Genomic DNA, 21,021 nt, shown 5'->3' on the forward strand with positions numbered 1-21,021 from the left:
CCACGTACGACGATCAGCAGAGGGCTGCCTCGGCTCCAACTACTGCAGCTCCTGTCTGTCTCGGCTCCTTTCGGCAACGCGATCTGCCTACCTTCAGTGGAACCGATGACAAAGACGTTGAAGACTGGCTCGACGAATACGACCGGGTAAGCAAGCAGAACAAGTGGGACGATGCGCACAAGCTTACTGTCGTTCAATTTATTTGACCGACATCGCCAGTCTGTGGTACCGTAATCACGAGGGAGACTTGCCCACATGGTCAGCCTTCCGTACGGTGTTGGAGGACTTCTTTAGCCGTCCAGCACTTCGCAAACTTCGGGCTGAACAGTGCTTGCATACTAGGGCTCAGCAGAAGGGTGAGAATCACACCAGTTATACCGAAGATGTAGTTGACCTCTGCCGGCGTGTCAACTTGGTCATGACAAAAGCCGAGGCGATCAAACACATCTTGAAAGTCGTGACTGACGACACATTTCAGATGCTTGTCGCCAAAAGCCCGCAAGCGGTAGCGGAAGTGATCCAACTTTTTCAGAGTTATGACGAGATCTGGAAACAGCGTGACACCACTCGTCGTGCCAGCGTGCCATGTGCAACAATCTCCGCGTTAACGTCGGGTGTCACTGCTTTAGACCACACCAGTTTTTTTCTCGAGATCAAGCAATTTGTACGAGAGGAGGTCGCACGCCAGTTGTCCCTCGTGCCTTATACCTCCGAAGGGGCCCTATCTACTTTAGCGCCATCAATACAGCGAGTAGTCCAGGAGCAAGTGTCCGAGGCGCTACCAACAGCTCACGCACCACCTGTGTGTCGCGAGGACAATGTCCCACGGAAAACTTTGTTCTTTTTCAGCTGCAGCTGGAGCTTGTTCTTTGCCGGGTGCCCTTGTTGGCGGCGCCACTTAACTTGTCTCAGGGAGCGCGCCTTGAGGAAGAATGAGTGAACAGAAAGGGCCGCGTCTGGTCGGTCACTGGGTGCTTCGCGCCAAGGCAGGCACCGCGCCGTGCTTTGGACCAGACCACAGAAATTGGGTGCCTTTCTCCTTCTTCTAACCACTGAGCCCCCACGCTTCAAACGAATGAGCCGCCGTTTCGGTCCTCCGGGGACAAAGGGCACCTAAATTTGAGCAATTGTTAGCGCGTCAAGGCCGTTTCGGAGAATGCCACCGTTTCAGAAGCTGCCACAGTGATGTCGCGAGAGAGGCTTCAGGCAACCACATGTTGATTTGATTCTTCTCGGCTCGCCTGGTTGGCCCGCGCCACCAGAACGCTAAAAAACCCTATTTAAGCAGCTACTCGCGCTCTTTTTGAAGAGAGCGGAGTCAGGGTCAACAGCGGATCTCACCACAGGAGACCAGCCATGCAGGCCGAGGGGTATGCCACCATTTTCTATGTTTTGTCTTTCTGACCTAGTGCATTTTGTAAATTAAAGTTGTGTTAGCTAAATAAACCCCCAATTAGTGCTCCCCGAAATAATCGTGTGGACTTCTCATCGATTGCCTCCGCGGAGTTTCACCCACACTTATTCGTCTCCTTGGTCGTCCGATGCACCTAACTTTGAACAACCCTGACGTTTCGCTACAAAGTGGTGGAGGTTGCGCGGTAGCGATAGTCCCGCTCTGAAATTATGCCCCGAGTCAACAACGAATATCAGGAACCTACCTCTGACTCCTCTACTATGACGGAACCCCCTACCTTCTTCTCTGCTATGTCTACCCCCCAAGCCAACCCTTTCGTCGGACCACCAGTCTTTAGAGGCGCGCCGGAGGAATCTATTTCCGAGTGGCTACTTTACTACGAATATGTAGCGTCGCTTAACAATTGGGACCAAGCTACGAAGGTGAAATTTCTATATTTGGCTTTAGACGGAGATGCGAAAAAGTGGCACACTACTCAAATTCTAACTGGTGCCCCTAATACATGGGAAGAATGGGCGACGCTACTAAAAACGTTCTTTACGAGTCGCCACTCAGTCGAGATCGCTCATTTGCGGCTACAAAACCACACCCAATTGCCGTCCGAAACCTCTGAGCAGTACGACTATGACGTCATACAGCTGTGTGCAAGAGGGAACCCGTACAAGACGGAAGATGATCGGTTGCGGCACCTTATGCGCGGTTTGCGTCCGGATGTTCTGGAGAAGATGATAATCGCAAACCTGGAGAGCTGCGCTGCATTCCTCCAAATTTTGCTACGCATAAAACTGGCAGCTTTGATGAGCCGTACGTCGGGGTCACAACCGATTGGCATCCAGTATTCTACGGGTTCGCAGTCGTGGATGCAAAACATCGCGCATCCCGTAGGGTTCGCACCTGCCGCCGTGACAGAGCACCCTCCTCCTACATGTGTCTCCACTTGCGCCGCGGCCGAATTGCGTTGCCCGCGGGAGGCTGCCGACCACGAGAAAGATTTGAAAACGATTGCGGACTCGATCGCCTTGCTGTCTGACTGGCTAAAAGGCATCGAAGACGAGGTGCGTCGCCCCCCAATGCCTTGGCCTCAGAGAACTTCCCGTGCCAACGACGGGCATCCCCGATGCCAGATTTGCCGCCACCTAGGTCACATAGCACAACAGTGCTGGCAGCGGTTTCGAGATGGCAGGAACGATCAGGCGGAGCTCCTAGGCGATTAGAATGGGCAGCCTAGACCTTCGGGAAACGAGAAGGCCGGGCCAAGGGGGCCAGCCCGGCCGCCTCTTCGGCACCTTGTCGGAAGGTCATCCTCTCGCAGTCCCCACAGGAGAGCCAACGGTACAGAAACAAAACTTGTAATTGACACCGGCTCGTCCATAAATGTCATCTCAGAAGAGTTAGCTAACAAAATATGTGCTTCATTCAAATCGAGAAAAGACATTATCATCCGAGGAATTGGCGGAGGCTTGCTCACACCCCAATGGTGAAGCTGAAATAAAACTCGAATTTGGCACCACCAATGTTCACGAGACGTTTTTAGTGGTCAAGGATTGCGCGTACGAGCTACTCGGTGGTCTTCCTTTTTGTCGAGCAGCCCGGCTTCTCATTGATTTCTCCTCAAAAGAGCTGCAACTAAACGGTGAAATTTTTCGGCTACTTATAGACTCAAGTACCCCCGAACCTAGTGATGTACTTACAGTGCGGTGCCACGAGCAAATTCGCATTGAACCTTGCACAGAAGTCGCTATTGAAGTAAAGGTTGCAAGGGACGGAATTCACCTCGTCGAACCGAACAGCACGCTCAGAAACGGACTTCAGGTTGCACGCAAAATAACAAGAATCGTGCATGGGAGAGGTCTCATTCGCATAGCTAATCCTACCTTGTCGCCAGTAAACTTGCTCAGCGGAACAAAGCTTGGAGGCCTTCATCTATTCATGACGCACAGCTGGCAATCACGGCCCCCGAGAACGATCGAGTGCCTCAAGAGTTTGACATAGAGACTGGGGATCACCTACAGCCATCTGAACGGGATGAGCTGCCGTCGCTCATTGAGAAGTACCGCCATCTATTTACGAGCTGTGACAACCCCATCCGGCAGACTCATGTCGCTGAACATGTGATCGACACAGGCAATTCTCGACCAATTCATCAGCACCCATATCGTCATTCCTCTTTTGAAAGACAACAGATTGAGCAACAAGTAGAAGAAATGCTGCGCAATGGGATAATTAGCGAGTCTCACAGTCCTTGGTCATCACCTGTCGTCCTCGTGAAGAAGCCAAATGGGACTTGGCGTTTCTGCGTCGATTTCCGCAGAGTCAATGAGGTCACTAAAAAAGACGTGCACCTACTGTCACGAATTGATGACATTCTCGACTTGCTACAGGGGTTGAAATACTTCACCACACTTGATATAAGATCAGGCTACTGGCAAGTGGGCATCAAGGAGGAAGATAAGCAAAAGACCGCATTTGCCTGTGGACCCGGCCTGTACGAATTCAATGTTGTCCATTTCGGCGTGTGCAATGCCCCTGCCACATTCCAGAGAATGATTAACAAAGTCCTCAGTGGTCTTCCCTGGAGAGTTTGTTTCGCCTACTCGGACGACATCGTTATTTTCTCGAAGACTATGGCAGCTCCATTGGAAGATTTGCAAAGTGTGTTTTCGGCTTTGGATGCGGGAAACTTACGACTGAAGCCCGAGAAATACAGCTTCGCCCGCCAGGAGATCAAATATCTTGGACACATTCTCACAGGTGAAAGCATCCGGCCGGACCCAGACAAAGTAGCAGCGATCGAAAAATTCCCCAAGCCACGAAACAAGAAAGGTGTACAGAGCTTTCTCGAAATCTGTAAGTACTATCGGCGATTCATCAAAGATTTTTCTCGTATTTCTTGACCTCTGACCAACCTAACCAAAAAGGATGTTCCTTTCGTCTGGGATGCGGCATGCGAAGTGGCCATGCAGTTTCTCAAAGAGAAGCTGATCACAGCCCCAATTCTGCGTCAGTTTGAGCCGGGAAAGCCGATAGAGGTGCACACTAATGCCTGTGATTACGGAATTGGCACCGTGCTTATACAGAAAATTGGAACTCAAGAGAGAGTCGTCGCCTATGCCAGCCGCCACATTAACAAGGCTGAGATGAACTACAGTACAACTGAGAAAGAATGTCTCGCCGTTGTGTACGCCTGCGGACAGTTTCGGCCATACGTCTTTGGTGCTAAATTCATGGTCGTGACTGACCAAGCCAGCCTGGCTTGGCTAATGAAAGTATGGAATCCAAACGGTCGTCTTATGCGATGGTCCCTGTTGCTTCAGGAATTCGACATAACGTTGCGACACTGCCCTGGCCTCAAGAATAGAAATGCCGACACGCTTTCCCCCCTTCCTTATGATCTCCCGCTTGTAAGCGAAGAAAACCCCTTACCGTTGCTGGTTCTGGATCAGGTGGATGTTGAAAAAAAGCAGAAGGCAGACCCATGGATGAAAGAACTTATGCAGTACCTCGAGCACCCGGATGCGCCCGTTGTCAGGAAAACTAAAAGAATGGCATGGAGCTTTCGGTTGATCGACGGTGTACTGTATCGAAGGGCGAAAGCGTTTCAGGACGATCGTGCGGCGCTCGTTGTCCCCAAGTGCTTGAGACCACTTGCTTGAGGCCCAAGTGCTTGAGGCCACTTAGGTGTCAAGCGCACATGGGAGAAAGTTCGTTGCCGATATTTCTGGCCGAAGATGTTCTCGTACGTAAGCAAGTACGTTCTCTCTTGCCCCGACTGCCAGACACGAAAGCAACCACCAGGGAGGCCGGTCGGTTTCCTCCAACCAATCCCACCTGCCGGTCGACCTTTTCAGCAGGTGGGCATGAACTTTATTGGGCCTTTCACTAAATCCAAAGCAGGGAACCGCTACATCGTCGTGATTACCGACTACCATACGCAATGGGTCGAGGCTATCGCGTGTCCAGTGGCCACTGCCGGAGAGGTAGCAAGAGCTTTCGTCGAACGAATCGTCCTACGTCACGGTGCCCCGGAGAAAGTTATAAGCGATCGTGGACAGCACTTTGTCGCCAACTTGACCGAAGAAAGATTCCGGCTCGTGGATAGTGAGCATGCCACCACAACAGCATACCACCCACAGGCCAACGGCTTGTGCGAGCGTTTTAACCGCACGTTGCATGACATGCTCAGCATGTACGTTTCCTCACACCACCGCGACTGGGATGAATTTCGACCGTACGTTCTTTTTGAATACAATTTTTTCACCCACAAGACGACTGGATTCACTCCCTTCTTCCTTCTTCACGGACATAAACCGACACTACCGGGGGATGTAGGGTCGGGCGCGCAACGCGGATTCGACTACACCGTGAATGCAATGAAAGTGGCACGCAGGCTGCGACAGGCTCGAAAAATAGTAAATGAACGAGAGAAGCGTCAGCAGAAGAACAAGCGCAGCTATGATGCTAGGCGACGAAGTGTTGTTTATCATCATGGCGACTTGGTGTACTTGTGGACTCCCTCCCGGGCGAAAGGGAAGACGACGAAGCTTCTTCACAAATATCACGGACCTTTCCGTCTTTTGCGCCGGGTAGCCGAGAACAACTGGGAAGTGGTAAACCAAACTAGGAAAAAACGTGACGTTGTGAATGTGGCGCGTTTAAAGCCCTGCCACGTTCGATTCGGCTCCGATGCCGACGACGCGGGCGATGAGTCTGATGATAATCATGAGGTGCGCGATCTAGATGGTGATGTGCGCGAGTGCAGTGCAAGGAGAGATGACCGCGGATTTCATCGAAGTGTTGTGCGCGGGAACAGTGGACGAGTGATGAACAGGGATTCTATCAAAATGTTGTGCGCGAGTGCGGCTCCAATGGTGATGTGCGCGAGTGCGGTTCGCGAGTGGGTCAAGAACTCCGTTTCCAACATTGTGTGCGCGGGACACAGACCAGTGTTCCAGTACAGCAGTGCGAAGGCTACGAGAGGGACACTGAACTTCACTCCGACTGGAAGACATTTTCAAGTGGTAACAATGCACAGCAGAATGTCAGCGCTTACAACACGGACACTGAGTTGTATTGCATTACCGACGAGTGAACCTATATATTTCTGTGCCCAGTGATTTTGTTTTGTTTTTTTCATCTGTTTTTTATGTAATTTTTTAAAATTTCTCACCTTTTATTCACCTGCATAGGTGTCTTTAAATAAACATCTCACACACTTGTTGAATGCGAAACCTTTTTGCATATTTAGTCTATTTCTTGTGTTGCACAGATAAAACGAGTGGGACACTCTTTTTTGTAGGGGGGGAGGTGTCGCGAGGACAATCTCCCGCGGAAAACTCTGTTCGTTTTCAGCTGTGCTGGAGCTTGTTCTTTGCCGGGTGCCCTTGTTGGCGGCGCCGTTTACCATGTCTCGGGGAGCGCGCCTTGAGGAAGAATGAGTGAACAGGAAGGGCCGCGTCTGGTCGGTCACTGTGCGCTTCGCGCGAAGGCAGGCAACACGCCGTGCTTTGGACCAGACCGCAGAAATTGGGTGCCTTTCTCCTTCTTCTAACTACTGAGCCCCCACGCTTCAAACGAACGAGCCGCCGCTTCGGTCCTCCGGTGACAAAGGGCACCTAAATTTGAGCAATCGTTAGCGCGTCAAGGCCGTTTCGGAGAACGCGCCCGTTTCAGAAGCTGCCACAGTGTTGTCGCGAGACAGGCTTCAGGCAACCACATTTTGATTTGATTATCCACGGCTCGCCTGGTTGGTCCGCGCCACCAGGGACGCTAAAAAACCCTATTTAAGCAGCTACTCGCGCTCTTTTTGAAGAGAGCGGAGTCAGGGTCAACAGCGGATCTCACCACAGGAGACCAGCCATGCAGGCCGAGGGGTATGTCACCATTTTCTATGTTTTGTCTTTGTGACCTAGTGCATTTTGTAAATTGAAAATGTGTTAGCTAAATAAACCCCCAATGAGTGCTCCCCAAAATCATCGTGTTGACTTCTCATCGATTGCCTCCGCGGAGTTTCACCCACACTTATTCGTCTCTCTGGTCGTCCGATGCACCTAACTTTAACTTTGAACAACCCCGACGTTTCGCTACATGTTGCTGCTCCATTGACCTATGCCGAAGCACCGAACGGAACCCGACGTCTGCCTGTCGCGAACGGCCACCTTTCTTTGTCGCGAACGCCTACGTCCACGCGCCCCTTTGTCGTACCGACTGAGCCTATGTACCAGGCTGCCCATCATTTCTCCCGACCACCACCTCCACGCTCTCAGAACCCTTGACGCACTCAAGACAACCGCCCCATATGCTTCGCCTGTGGAATTGCGGGTCACGTGGCAAGATTTTGTCGACGGCGTGGGTTTTTTCTGCGTGACGACGTCAGGCCCAACAATTATTATTTCCCACAAAGACCGGAGCTTGCTGTATCTGGCGAGACTGCCATCATGGACACATTTTCACCTCGCCGGAATTTCAAAAGACACCGGTCGCCTTCACCTAAACGCCGTTACATTTTACCTATGCTACGTCGACCTCGCCCTGTCCCTGAGGAAAACTAGGAGCCGCAGTTCCTGGGGCAAGAACTGCGGATCTTTCGAACTCCACAAGATCTTGATTTTCGCCGTCCAACGTCGTTGCTGTCTGCTTTGAAGGTATACCTGTTTTTGCATTGGTCGGTACAACGCCGCCGAGTCTTTAATGACTGAAAAAGTTTGTTTTCGACTAAAAAAAAGTCACAATGCCTCTTCACGACTTTGTTTTGAGCACTGCGAGCGAGCAACGAATTTGTCTTTTTGCTGCATGCACAGCACGTGTCGTTATTGCTGACAATATTTATGTCGTTGAATTTGTAGTGCTCCCGCAGTGTTCCTATAACATTATATTAGGCTGGGAGTTTCTCTTCCCTCATCATGCGGTCATTGACTGTGCTCGCGCCGAAGTGCAGTTCGCGCTGTTATGTGACGCTGCTTCACTCGACTCGTCTCTTTCACCTGCAAAAGTATTCGTTGCCGCCGACACTTTGCTACCCCCGTTCTCATCCTCCCTAGTTCCGCTTTCCTTTGACGTCTCTAGTGGCTCAACTGTTCTTTTTACGCCTTCTGAAACCGCAGTTTGCCGCAAGTGCTTCCTGATTCCTTTCGCCGTTCTGAGTGTTCATGATGGATCAAGTGAAATTTATGTTTCAAATCCATTTCCCTCGCCTTCCAAGTTACTATGCGGAGTGTGCCTGGGCTTTGCCGATGACATTGATCCCTCGAGTGCACGTGTAGTTCCTGACCACTCGACTACGCTACCTATTGGCGCTGTTGATTGCTGCGCGTCATCCTCTTCACCATCATTCACCGACGCAATTTTGCGCTGCATCGACACCTACCTTACGACCCAGGAGCGCACCGACATCATCGCCCTCCTCGAGCGCTTCTGTTCCAGCTTCGACCAGCATCAACTGACTTTAGGCCATCCTTCCACAGTATCTCACGAAATCGACACTGGCCTTCACGCTCCTTTACGTCAGCGTCCGTATCGGGTATCGGCATCGGAGCGTCGCATAACCGCGGAACAAGTTGACGACATGTTGAAGCGAGGTGTTACTGAGCACTCTAACGGCCCGTGGGCATCCCCAGTTGTTCTAGTCAAGAAAAAGGATGGCTCTATACGATTCTGCGTCGACTATCGCTGCTTCAATAAGATCACGCGCAAATATGTTTACCCGCTACCTCGCATAGATGATGTCCTTGACTGCTTACAAGGCGCTGAGTTCTCGTCACTAGATCTGCGTTGAGGTTATTGGAAGGTTTCCATGGCTGAGGCTGATCGCCCAAGACGGCTTTTGTTATCCCTGATGGCTTATACGAATTTAACGTAATGCCATTCGGGCTCTTCAATACGCCTGCCACTTTCGAGCGCATGATCAGCAACATCCTTCATGGCCTGAAATGGCAGGCATGTCTCGGTTTTTTAGACGATGTCGCGATAGTTTCAAGCGACTTTTTAACGCATCTTCAGTGAATCGAGACAGTGCTTACTTGCCTCACCTCCGCTGGTCTACAGCTCAACATGAAAAAGTGCTGCTTCGGCGCTCGAAACCCCGTAGTTTTGGGCCATTATGTATCTAAAGATGGCATTCTTCCAGATCCGACGAAACTCCGTGCCGTTGCCGAATTCTCTAAGCCGAAGAACTTAAAAGAACTTCGCAGCTTCCTCGATTTATGTTCATATTTTCGTCATTTTATTCGCAACTTCGCCTCCATCATATTGCCCTTGACTTACCTTCTTGCCGGATACAACGACCTTTCTAGTTGGTCGCCAGCTTAAGATGATGCATTTGCCACACTCCGCCACGTTCTTACGTCACCTCCTATACTGCGACATTTTGATCTTCTTGCCCCGACGGAAATACACACAGATGAGCGGAGTTGGCCTCAGTGCTGTGCTCGCCTAGCGTAAACCTGGATTTTGTCAGTACGCCGTCTCTTAGGCCAGCCGTGCACTCACAAAAGCAGAAGCCAACTATTCAGTCACCGAAAAAGAGTGTCTAGCCATCATATGGGCCATAGGCAAGTTTCGACCCTATCTTTACGGGCGCCCAGTCAGCATTGTTACAGATCATCACGCATAATGTGGGCTCTCCTCGTTAAAAGATCCCACCAGCCGGTTCACACGTTGGGCACTTCGGCTACAAGAGTACAACATTCACGTCGTTTACCACTCTGGGCGAAAACATTCCGAAGCAGACGTTTTGTACCGATCACCTCTACGATGTAGTGACAAGTCACCGTCTTCGCCTGCCCCCAACATATCTGCACTTAGTGTCAGCGACATGCGACACAGGCAACGAAAAGATCCTTGGATCGCTTCACTGATCAACTTGTTAAGTCGAACTCCCTCACAAAATATCCCTAGAGGTATGCGCCGTCAAATACAGCACTTCGTTATCAGAGATGATTTGCTATACAGACGGAATTATCTCTCCCAAGGACGCCAATGGCTCCTAGTCATTCCCTAACGTCTCCGGTCAGACATATGCGCCTTCTTTCACGCCGACCGACAATGCGCCCATGCTGGATTGTTAAAAACCTACACCTGCCTGTCCCACCGCTACTACTGGCGTGGAATGTATCGCGTCGTTCGTCGCTACGTACGTTCCTGTCTCGCTTGCCAACGCCGGAAGAATCGCACTCCAAGTTTTCCAGCTCCACTACAACCCTTACCTTGTCCTGCGCGACCATTTGACCGTGTTGGTATCGATCTGTATGGACATTTTTCAATTACACCGGCAGTAAATCGCTGGGTAATCGTCGCTATTGATCACCTTACGCGCTACGCAGAAACTTTACCACTCTCTTCTGCGTCAGCCAGGGACGTCGGTCGTTTCCTATTGCATCAGATCATTTTACGTCACGGTGCACCACGTGAACTCCTGAGTGACCGAGGGCGTGTGTTTTTGTCGGATGCCGTCGAATCACTTCCAAGTCATTCATCGCCAAGTCATTCATTGCACCACCACCGCCTATCATCCTTAAACTAAGGCATCACAGAACAATTCAACCGTACATTAGGAGATATATGCTGTCTATGTACGTCGCAAACCGATCACATCAACTGGGACAGTATTCTTCGTTTCGTAACATACGCGCATAATACTGCTGTCCAGACAACCACTTGTTTCTCTCCATACTTCCTCATTTATGGTCTCGAGCCCTCTTGCACGCTAGACAACATCCTTTCTTACCACCCGGATGTTGCTTAGTCGACGACGATGTTACAAGCTGCTAAATACGCGGAAGAGTGTCGTAGTCTTGCCCGCTCCTTCACAAGTGCTGAACAGCAACGCGAGAAACACCACCGTGATAGCCCGACGCCTCGGGCTTCCTATGCATCGGATGACCTTGTCTGGCTTCGCATCTCTTTAACCAGCCCTGGTCTCTCAACAGAACGGACGTACAAGTATGACGGCCCTAACTTGTGGTTAAACAAACTTCACCCGTAAATCACATCGTGGAGTCGCTTGAGCAACCCCATGATCAACGACGCCGTGGACGTGAGATCGTGCACTTAGACCGCCTAAAACCATATTACGATCCCTCTATTGTCTCCTGCCCATGAGTCGCCGGGATGGCTCTTTTCCGGAGGGGAGGGAAATGTAGTGGAAAAGATGAGTGCTAGGCAGGGGGTATGACTCAGTTGGTGAAGAAAACAACGTTTGATTAGCTGGGTACTCAGGCTGGTTCCGCCATTACCACTTGCCGAATCGTGACCGCTCTCCTAATTTATAAAAGAGTGCCACTTTAAAACGCATCATTATTATATATATATATATATATATATATATATATATATATATATATTTAAAGATCTAACAGACAATAATGCCAAGGAATGTATATGGGAAGATAATTGACCGAATTGTAATCAAAATACGAAGAAAGAAAAGTGGGTGAAAAATAACCAGCCGTGAGCAGGAGTCGAACCTAAGACCTTCAAATAACTCGTTCGATGCTCTTACCACCGAGCTATCACAGCGGCCTTCCCTTCATCAACTTTTTTGGGTTTGAATGTGAATTTAGAAGTAGGAGTGTCAGTCAGTGGCATCTATAAGACAGACAGACAGACAGACAGACAGACAGACAGACAGACAGACAGACAGACAGACAGACAGACAGACAGACAGACAGACAGACAGACAGACAGACAGACAGACAGACAGACAGACAGACAGACAGACAGACAGACAGACAGACAGACAGACAGACAGACAGACAGACAGACAGACAGACAGACAGACAGACAGACAGACAGACAGACAGACAGACAGACAGACAGACTGACAGACAGACAGACAGACAGACTGACTGACTGACTGACTGACTGACTGACTGACTGACTGACTGACTGACTGACTGACTGACTGACTGACTGACTGACTGACTGACTGACTGACTGACTGACTGACTGACTGACTGACTGACTGACTGACTGACTGACTGACTGACTGACTGACTGACTGACTGACTGACTGACTGACTGACTGACTGACTGACTGACTGACTGACTGACTGACTGACTGACTGACTGACTGACTGACTGACTGACTGACTGACTGACTGACTGACTGACTGACTGACTGACTGACTGACTGACTGACTGACTGACTGACTGACTGACTGACTGACTGACTGACTGACTGACTGACTGACTGACTGACTGACTGACTGACTGACTGACTGACTGACTGACTGACTGACTGACTGACTGACTGACTGACTGACTGACTGACTGACTGACTGACTGACTGACTGACTGACTGACTGACTGACTGACTGACTGACTGACTGACTGACTGACTGACTGACTGACGTCAAAGGTCCCGAAGAAAGACTATCGTCTTGAAAAGCTCACAGAATGGCTTGCCGCGTCGAGCGGCTTTATAAGGGAGAGAGCGTCTCAGCCGTAGTTGCAGTTGCGTCCGCTGCAGCACGATGGGGCCATAGAATAAAGAACCAATTTAGAGAAAGGAAGTTGTAGCCTTGACAACAATACACAAGATAAGCAGCGGTGGTGTATGGAACTGTCGAGGGCAACCAAGAGATGACACTGAGTAAACAAAAAGCGGAAAACAAAATTTATTTTTGTTTTTTGGAAGGGCAAAAAAGAATAGCCGTCTTTTTTCCGTACCGGGTGCGTATTCGCCTACGCGGTTTCCTCGGCTGCTTCTTTATACTATGGCTATATACTTTTTTAAACAGAAGTGGACGAAAGAGAACGGGACTTGTGCAGACCTAGGGGTGTCTCGTTATCTTTCGCCCGCTTTATTTAAGCGCGTCGATACGCTCAGTAACACACCAAAGCGCCCTTCGGAACACAAGACATGTGCGTACAAAGGCTGCATGGAAGCGAAAGGTATTCATTGGCAGCTCGCACCATTAAAAACAATTTACGATTGAGTACAGCAATATTTATTCACAGCAAGCCAACAAACAGTTTAAATGAAAAAAAAATCTATTGTTTTACAAGCATCATCGCGAGTTCAAAAAACGACACGCCTTCGTTTTCAGAGGCAACACGAACAAAAAAGCGTGTCTCGTTAGTAGGAACTATCATTACAAAACAGTCGTTAAAAGAGCATGAGGTGCTTCAGCGACCGCTTTGAATTACCGCTCCTGCTTTCTCCGAGCATGCCTTAACATCCACAACTTCTATTGTAGTACGATCGACAAAGTGTGGTCAAGCTGCAGTACTCAAGGAGTTTGGCTTTTTCGAAAGGAAATCACGGTCGAGCGAGAGTTAAGAGAAGCGCCAGCGTCTGAACACGTGCAGGATCAGTGCGAAATAACGTAGTGCCCAAATACACAACACTGCCAGCGATAACAAAGTCTGAGGGTGAAACCACCAACAAAGAAATAAGAAATATGCACGCGGTGGCAAAAATAATCTACCTGGCATTGCCGTGCAACTTGCAGAAATTGATGCATCGCCGGTATGACAGTTCCTGCGGCACCATACAGCAGTACAGCGACTAACCTACAGCAAGTGATGTGACTTACCGTAGCGAATAAACACATGCTAGAAAGAAAACGGAACGCGGAGGACAAAGCTAACCATCGAATGAAAAAAACTGCGCATATGCGCCAAGCTGTCCCCCTCAAACCACCACAGCACATCTTTTCCGCTTCAGCAGCGGCACCGCTAAGAGAATTTACAGTAGAACGCGCAAGGCCCCACGATCGCTAAATAAAATTAGTGCTCAGAAGTACTACGCAAAGCGCGCAATTCGAATGCAGCACTTCAATTATATAGGAAAGCCATATAACATATAATTCATATAAAAGGCCAGTTCAGTTTAAGTGTGCGTGCCGAGCACCAGACGCTTTTTTCTCCAGAACAAGCTCCTTGTTTTAAGGCTGGAAGAAAAATCCACAATGTATGTTGATTCAATTGATATGTGGGTTTTAAAGTCACAAAACCACCATATGATTATGAGAGATGCCGTAGTGGAGGGCTCCGGAAATTTCGACCACCTTTCACTAGCACCGACATCTGAGCACACGAGCCTTAGCATTGTCGCCTACATCAAAAATGCAGCCGCCGCAGCCGGGATTTGATCCCGCAACCTGCGGGTCGTCAGCCGAGTACCTTAGCCAATAGACCACCGCGGTGGGGCTCCACGATGCATTGAGTTGAATAATATGGCGCGGAATGTGGGAAAAAGTGGTTGTTCTATTTATGAAGATGCAATGCATCCTTTCTTAAATAAACGTATTTCTATTTGCGTGACGTAATTCAAAGAACCTAAAACAAGCAATTTTTATGGTACGCGTTTCTGTGAGTGCATCGTAAAGCTTATCTGTCAGTGCTTTGCATCACGGAATGATAACGAAAAAGACACCGTAGAACATTTACAATCACGATACTTCAATTTGCGGCGATTATGTGGTCTTAAGAAGATATGCTGCAAAGAGTGAATGATATCGCGATAGCGATTATACGCCAGTGTATAACGCCAGCCGTGAAGAAAAGTAAAGGTCCCAGTACGAAACACGTAATGTTGTGCTTGTGAAGCCTGCAGTCGCAGGAGCACTGCTTTCTATTGTGCTAAATTACATTAGAAGAGCTACAGCACTTTCCCGGGACTCCTTATGCAAACACTTTTGGCCGTGCACATGTATATTTTTCGACTTTAGCCAAGTCGAGCCAAGAGAAGTCTTCGAAGACAAAACGGCACATTTACACGTGATCAACAATAGACCGATGTCACCAGCTAGTTTCACCACGCCACCGCTGCCGTGATGCATGCCAGTAGTTGTAGTCATTCGTCGTCGCACCCTTGTATTCGTTGGTGCAGTGGGTTTCGTTGCTGCGCTTATTTTCTGCGATGGGTGGATTGACTTGTTGTGTTCCTGAATGCTTGAACAGTTGCAAACAAAAGGGACTCGGATTTGGCGTGTTCCCGAAAGAAATGCAGCTTCAGCAGCTTTGCCTGCAGCGTATCAACAGAGCTGGACTGCGTGGCAAGTAAGTCTCGCTTTTGTGGTGTTCTTCGCTGCGTTAGGGCATTCGGCTTACTCAGTTCAGATTAGCCGATCGAGTTGACACAAAGTAAATTGTATCGAGGCACGTATAAAAATGCGTTTTTCACGGTAAGCGCAGATTTGTTCATGTCCTAGACGTGATACAGTCTGGCCATGTCGAACGGCATCTTCGAAACTTCCTATGCTGAAAAAGCTGTTTCCTCACGTGTATATTTACGTAAAGAATCATCGTATCAGATGCTGTACGTTTACAATGCACGAAAGGGCGTGCGCCATTCGAAATGCGTGTGAGGCGTGTTTATCCGGAATGTGGGGCTAATATTGGTTTGCGCCTCCTATTAGCTTCACTGCTACGGCAGAGGCTGTTTTAGGTACTGTATTAGTCGCACATATAATACAAAGCCTGTCAGCATGCCCATATAGCAAATGTGTTGTAATAGTTTGTAACGAACTTTTAAACTTAATTTTAGCCTACACTTGATCGATTTACGAGCTCTTGCGGGCATTATCACAATGATCACCGGCTCGGTTCATTGTATGTTGATGACGCTCACGTGAGGCAAATCGTGGAGTGGCTGGTCAGAAATCCACTCAACCAATTTCCACCCACCATACTAGTGGTGCATAATCAGACTATTTTTTTCGGGGGGGGGGGGGGTCTGTGAACAAACGCGTCAGCTTCATTCCTCACCATGTATTCCTGTTAATAGTAGCCTCCTACGATAACTCTTGCAAACTTTCTTGCATTGTAAAGTGTCATAACGTTTGGCGCGAGTTATAAGTAACATATTCATAGCCCAGCAATCAGATTCCTAAATTATCATGAGCAGCTTCCGCCAAACTTTCAACATTCACTTACCGTCAACTGTTTACTTACATTTTATATTAAAGCCAATCATAATAAAAATTTGCAACACTTCAGTAGTACCCCGTAACATTTGTAAAGCTCGTACTCTTCCGGGCTTTTTGAAAGAGAAAGCAGCTTTCACTTTTATACTCTGTTTCTCCTCTTTGAGAGTGCTTTGGGAGGCACTTGTAACGTACGCCCGAACACAAGGTGTGTCAGAACCACCCATGGTTTATGCCACTGTACCACCTTACCACAAAATCACAAAAAGTATGACCATACACCTCCTTTGCTCAGGAACTCTCCCTTTGCCTCAATAACATTTTGTCACTACCGCTGGGGCTGCATCGTCAGAGCAACAGGATAAAATTACTAATGTGTAGGTCTGTTTTGCATTTTAAAGAAATTTCTTTGCAGGTGCTCAAAGTTCGTGCCCACAACAGGTCACAGAGTTTGCGGCGAACACTTTGAAGGGGGGAAGAAGTTGTATATGATTCGGGTGCCGACAGGAATTTCCCTGAAGCAAAAATTGTAACGAAGCATCGACAATTTCAAGTAAAGGTATGAACGTCCAGTTTATATGGCCAGGCATCAATCAGCAAGTACATAATTTAAACATAGTAGCTGATAGAGTACGTTGCGTCAAATAAAGAGATTATTTATTCACTACACCAGTGTGTTGACGTGAGTTTTTGCTACTTTTTCTACACACCTTGAAGAAGGATGATTTGATGTGGCAGTTTTTCCAATGAATAAATTTGGCAGTGTTACAGCTGTTTACTTATAATATTTATGTAATGAGATTTTTTCTTTCCTTTCCACTGTTACAGCGCACTCCACCTGCCAACCATGTTTAAGTGCAACAGCCACATAGCGAAGAAACATCAAATGATGAAAAGAGCACCGACTTGTGCAGTGCCGCTGAGAACAGTACTTGTTATACGTTCGCAGAACACTCATATACATAACATGAGCACAATCAAAATGATCAGCTGAAGAGGCAGTGAGAATTCGTTCACCGTCTTGAGCAGGAACTAGAAAAAAGCTAACCCAGTAACTAGTGCATTGAAGAAGGAGCTAGAGGAGAAAAAGGCTAATGCAGATTCAGCAAGGCTGCACAACCACCTTCAGAAAAAGAACATATGTTTGGTGCTTGAAATATCACGTCTAAGTGGTTGCCTCAGAAAGGCGTCAAAATGAATAACAACTCAGTTTGAATACGATGTCATGGTTAAGCAAGAAAAAAAACTGCGCTAGTATACTGGATTCGCATCGCGCCTTCCTTTTGAGGCATTTTGGTTGCTTTTAGAAGAAGACGTGAACAGCCTGCAATTCTGGAACATGAAAAGAACTGCAAATGAAGACAGAAAGTTTCTCCTGCCGCTCAAGACGCATCAATTTATTGTTCTATAAGACTTTGGCTGGGACTTGACGGAGCCTACACTCTTTATAAGTATATAGAGTGACGTTCTTTCCATTTAGGGAGGAACGGCGATGTCCCCAATTTTCGTCTTTCAATAGAGAAACGTTGCTCCCTGATCCACGGAGAAACACGTTGCTCCTTATGAAAATCAACATGGCTGCCCCCCGGCGAAGCGAGTAGGCTTAGCAAATGCAACGATTCTCGACTGGTAAGGAGTACACGGCACTGAAAGTTACAAAAAACGGTCCCGCTGAGCTTGATATTGAACGAAATGATTATAAAAACAAGCAGACGAACCTGTGGCGGTGAACACATCGCGAAAGAGAACGACGGAGCAAGTACGTTTCGTTCGGTCAGCGAAGCCACGTTCACTCCGAAAGACACGGATTCTGCAGAGCCCTCACCTGAAGAGTGCATGCTAGGCTTGCTGTATTCATTTCTCGCAGATTCACATATTGTAGCGACGTTATCCATGCGTTTACGGGTCCGCAGGTCACGAGATGTGCCTCCAAACCGTACACCCGATCGCAGCGAAACCATTCCGAATCCGTAGTACCGCTTTGATAGATAGATGTTCAACGTTATATAAGCAGCTGGAGGTGTGAGAGCGTCATAGCAATGATGTAGGTGGTAGGTGGCGCCATCTAGAGGAACTAAACAAAACTAAAAAAAGTTGACTACCGTGACGTACGTTGTCATTACCCACTATCACGGCTCCCTTGCGGATTGTTTACGCATCAACCCATTCAGGATTACTTACGGACACCGAAAGCCTAATATGTGCTGATGCAATCCATATAGCTACACATGCCCACTTGGTCACATAGTACACATATAGTACGCAACAAGTACACTAGCGTATACGCTAACAAGTACGCACGAAGAGCACAATCACCCATTTACATCAACGGCCCACACCTCGACGTGTTTACTCACACCCTACTATGAAAGCGCACCAGCTTATATAGCGATGAATTTCGACTGACCTGAGTGGCACAGGTTACAAGTAGGTTTTCTTACACTTTTTTACGTTTTGTATCAATACCACAACATGCGTACACGTAAATATATTGTATCTGATGCTTAGGCAAACCTTAGTTTATCAGTGGTTGCACAATAATGAACGGAATAATTTTTAGAGCTTATCAAGTTTTCACGAAGGCGGATACCCCCAAGCCATGCTTAGAATGCCCACGGCATTTCAAACGCTGCGCCAGTTACATTTTTTTCTTAAAGCCTCTGAGAGTGCAAACACTTGCCGCGCGTTAGGCATTTCGGAGGTCACGTTTTTTTTTTCTTCTTGTTACTTGGAAAGGGCGCAGCATGCAGACCAAACTTTGTCTCCGTCGTGGTAGATGTTCTGTGATCACGTCGATCTCGTTTAGTTGTTTCGTCTTAACGTTTGCTTTTATTCTTTTTACGTGCGTACCACAAGTGTGACCGTTAGCCATGGATATAGTACACCACTAGCCCTTCAATGACAATGTTTTTGATGGGGTAACGACCGTCCTAGCAGTGTATACGTACGTTACAATGCGGGTCTTGCGAGAGAAATAAGCGATGACCTCGCATCCGACGGTATTTTTTCGTGAGCTACGACAGTGGCTGTTGGCGTCGCGGCAGCTCTCATACTTGAGTGGAGGAACTATCGCTGCAGTCCACAAGTTTACTAGAACTTTATAGAATGTTGTGCCTGCATACTTTTCTGCTTCAGATGCCTCTCGTGATTCGCCTCGCGTGTCAACTTGCAATCATAGTGCGTGCCACAATTTTGTTGTTAGCGCTGTGGCTGTGGTGGTTATTACTCTGGATTCGGAATACTCTTTTCACAAAGGTGAGTGAGCGTTAGTACTTACTTGCTGTGCACAGCTGTTACTAGACGTGCATTTTGTGTTCAGTTTCTCACGACAAAGGAGAATAATGGACGAGAAAGGCATACTGCTCACGAGCATATTTCCTTCCTACTTCTCAGTGCTGGCATGGGCAAATGAAAACGAATGCGATTGAGACTTTGGTTTAACCTACAGAAGTCATTGGTTAATTTTTCACAAAAGTTTAGTTATGATGATGTTTAAAAAGTTTCTGATGGTTGTAATCTAGTCTGGCGAATAAACGCTCGGTGAAACTTCGCAGCCTGTTTCACTTTGTGCTTTCGCCTGCCGTGGTAGCATAGCCTTATTGGGTTTCGTGTGACTATGCTGGAGGACGCAGGTTCGACTTGCGGCCACGGTGGCCGTATTCGAATAGGGGTAAACTGCAAAGAACATCCATATGGCGGTAGTGGCACGTATAACTCTATCATTGTATGTGATCGTACTTTCACGCATGGACTGTAGAGTGGTATCAGGCCTCCTACAATGTTGAAAAAATAAGTGTGATGCTTTTTTGCGCGCCTCGTTGAATTCATGAGTGCTGTCGGTGTCGTGCGAAACTAAAATTACGTGCGCTTACCAAGTATATCGACACCGAGAAAATTCATTATTTTTTTACACTCTAAGGTAATCGATAAAGCAAGACTGCTTGGGAAGCAGAGCTCCATGTATTCGTGACAAATTGGTAGTATGAAACAACACGAGACACACATAGAAGTGTGCGGAGCATCGTGCGAGTGCCTGACGATAAAAAAAGAGAGGCTTTTACTCTACACTAATAAAACAAAAAAAAACGTCACTCCTGCATTGCTTACAACAATCTTAGATAAAAGCAATCGCTCGCGACTGGCCGCGGCCGGCTATAGGCTTGGCGTGCGCATGCGCGCGAGCAAGACCCCCGTGATTGAGGAGAAACTTGAACGCTGAAGGAGGAACGTTGCTCCTTTGGTCCTTGCCGCGAGAGGGCGCGACGGGTAAAGCGCCCGAAAGGAAGGAAGTCGCTGCGCCGAAGGACGAACGGAGCCCGTTTCTCCATTCTCGCTCCCTTTTTTTGAGTGTACCTTGCATTCAGGTGAGCTAATTCTGTTCTTGATTGTCAACTTTTCTGCTGTTAGTCATATATACATGTTCTTACGTGAAGCGGAATTCCTTAGGTGCAAAGGAAATCCAACATGATTTATTATCATTGCAACCTTTCCATTATTATATAACTCTTACAACACGCACAAGTATACTATCATGCTATAATGCAGAGGTAGTGCTCAACAAGGAATATTGTTGGAGTTTAGTTTTCCGACAGAGCGACTTTTTCTATAGCTGCTGCCCTGAATGACAAGGGCCTATAACGATGTTAGTTATGAGATTCTTAATCCACACAGAGGTTGAAATTTAGTTGCGTTATTGCAGTTGCGCATGAGACTACAATGAATGTGTTCCCTTGAGAATGT

General features: G+C 48.0%; 1 long non-coding RNA gene across 1 annotated transcript; it reads left to right on the forward strand.

The window, feature by feature from the left end:
- Nucleotides 1-15,282: 15,282 nt before the first annotated feature.
- On the forward strand, nt 15,283-16,948 carry LOC142774947 (uncharacterized). The gene is made up of 2 exons (XR_012886585.1): nt 15,283-15,415; nt 16,697-16,948. It is a non-coding gene; the product is annotated as an uncharacterized LOC142774947 (long non-coding RNA).
- The last annotated feature ends 4,073 nt before the right edge of the window (nt 16,949-21,021 follow it).

Source organism: Rhipicephalus microplus, chromosome X (genome assembly GCF_043290135.1).
Source record: "Rhipicephalus microplus isolate Deutch F79 chromosome X, USDA_Rmic, whole genome shotgun sequence".
Classification (NCBI taxonomy): Eukaryota; Metazoa; Arthropoda; class Arachnida; order Ixodida; family Ixodidae; genus Rhipicephalus; species Rhipicephalus microplus.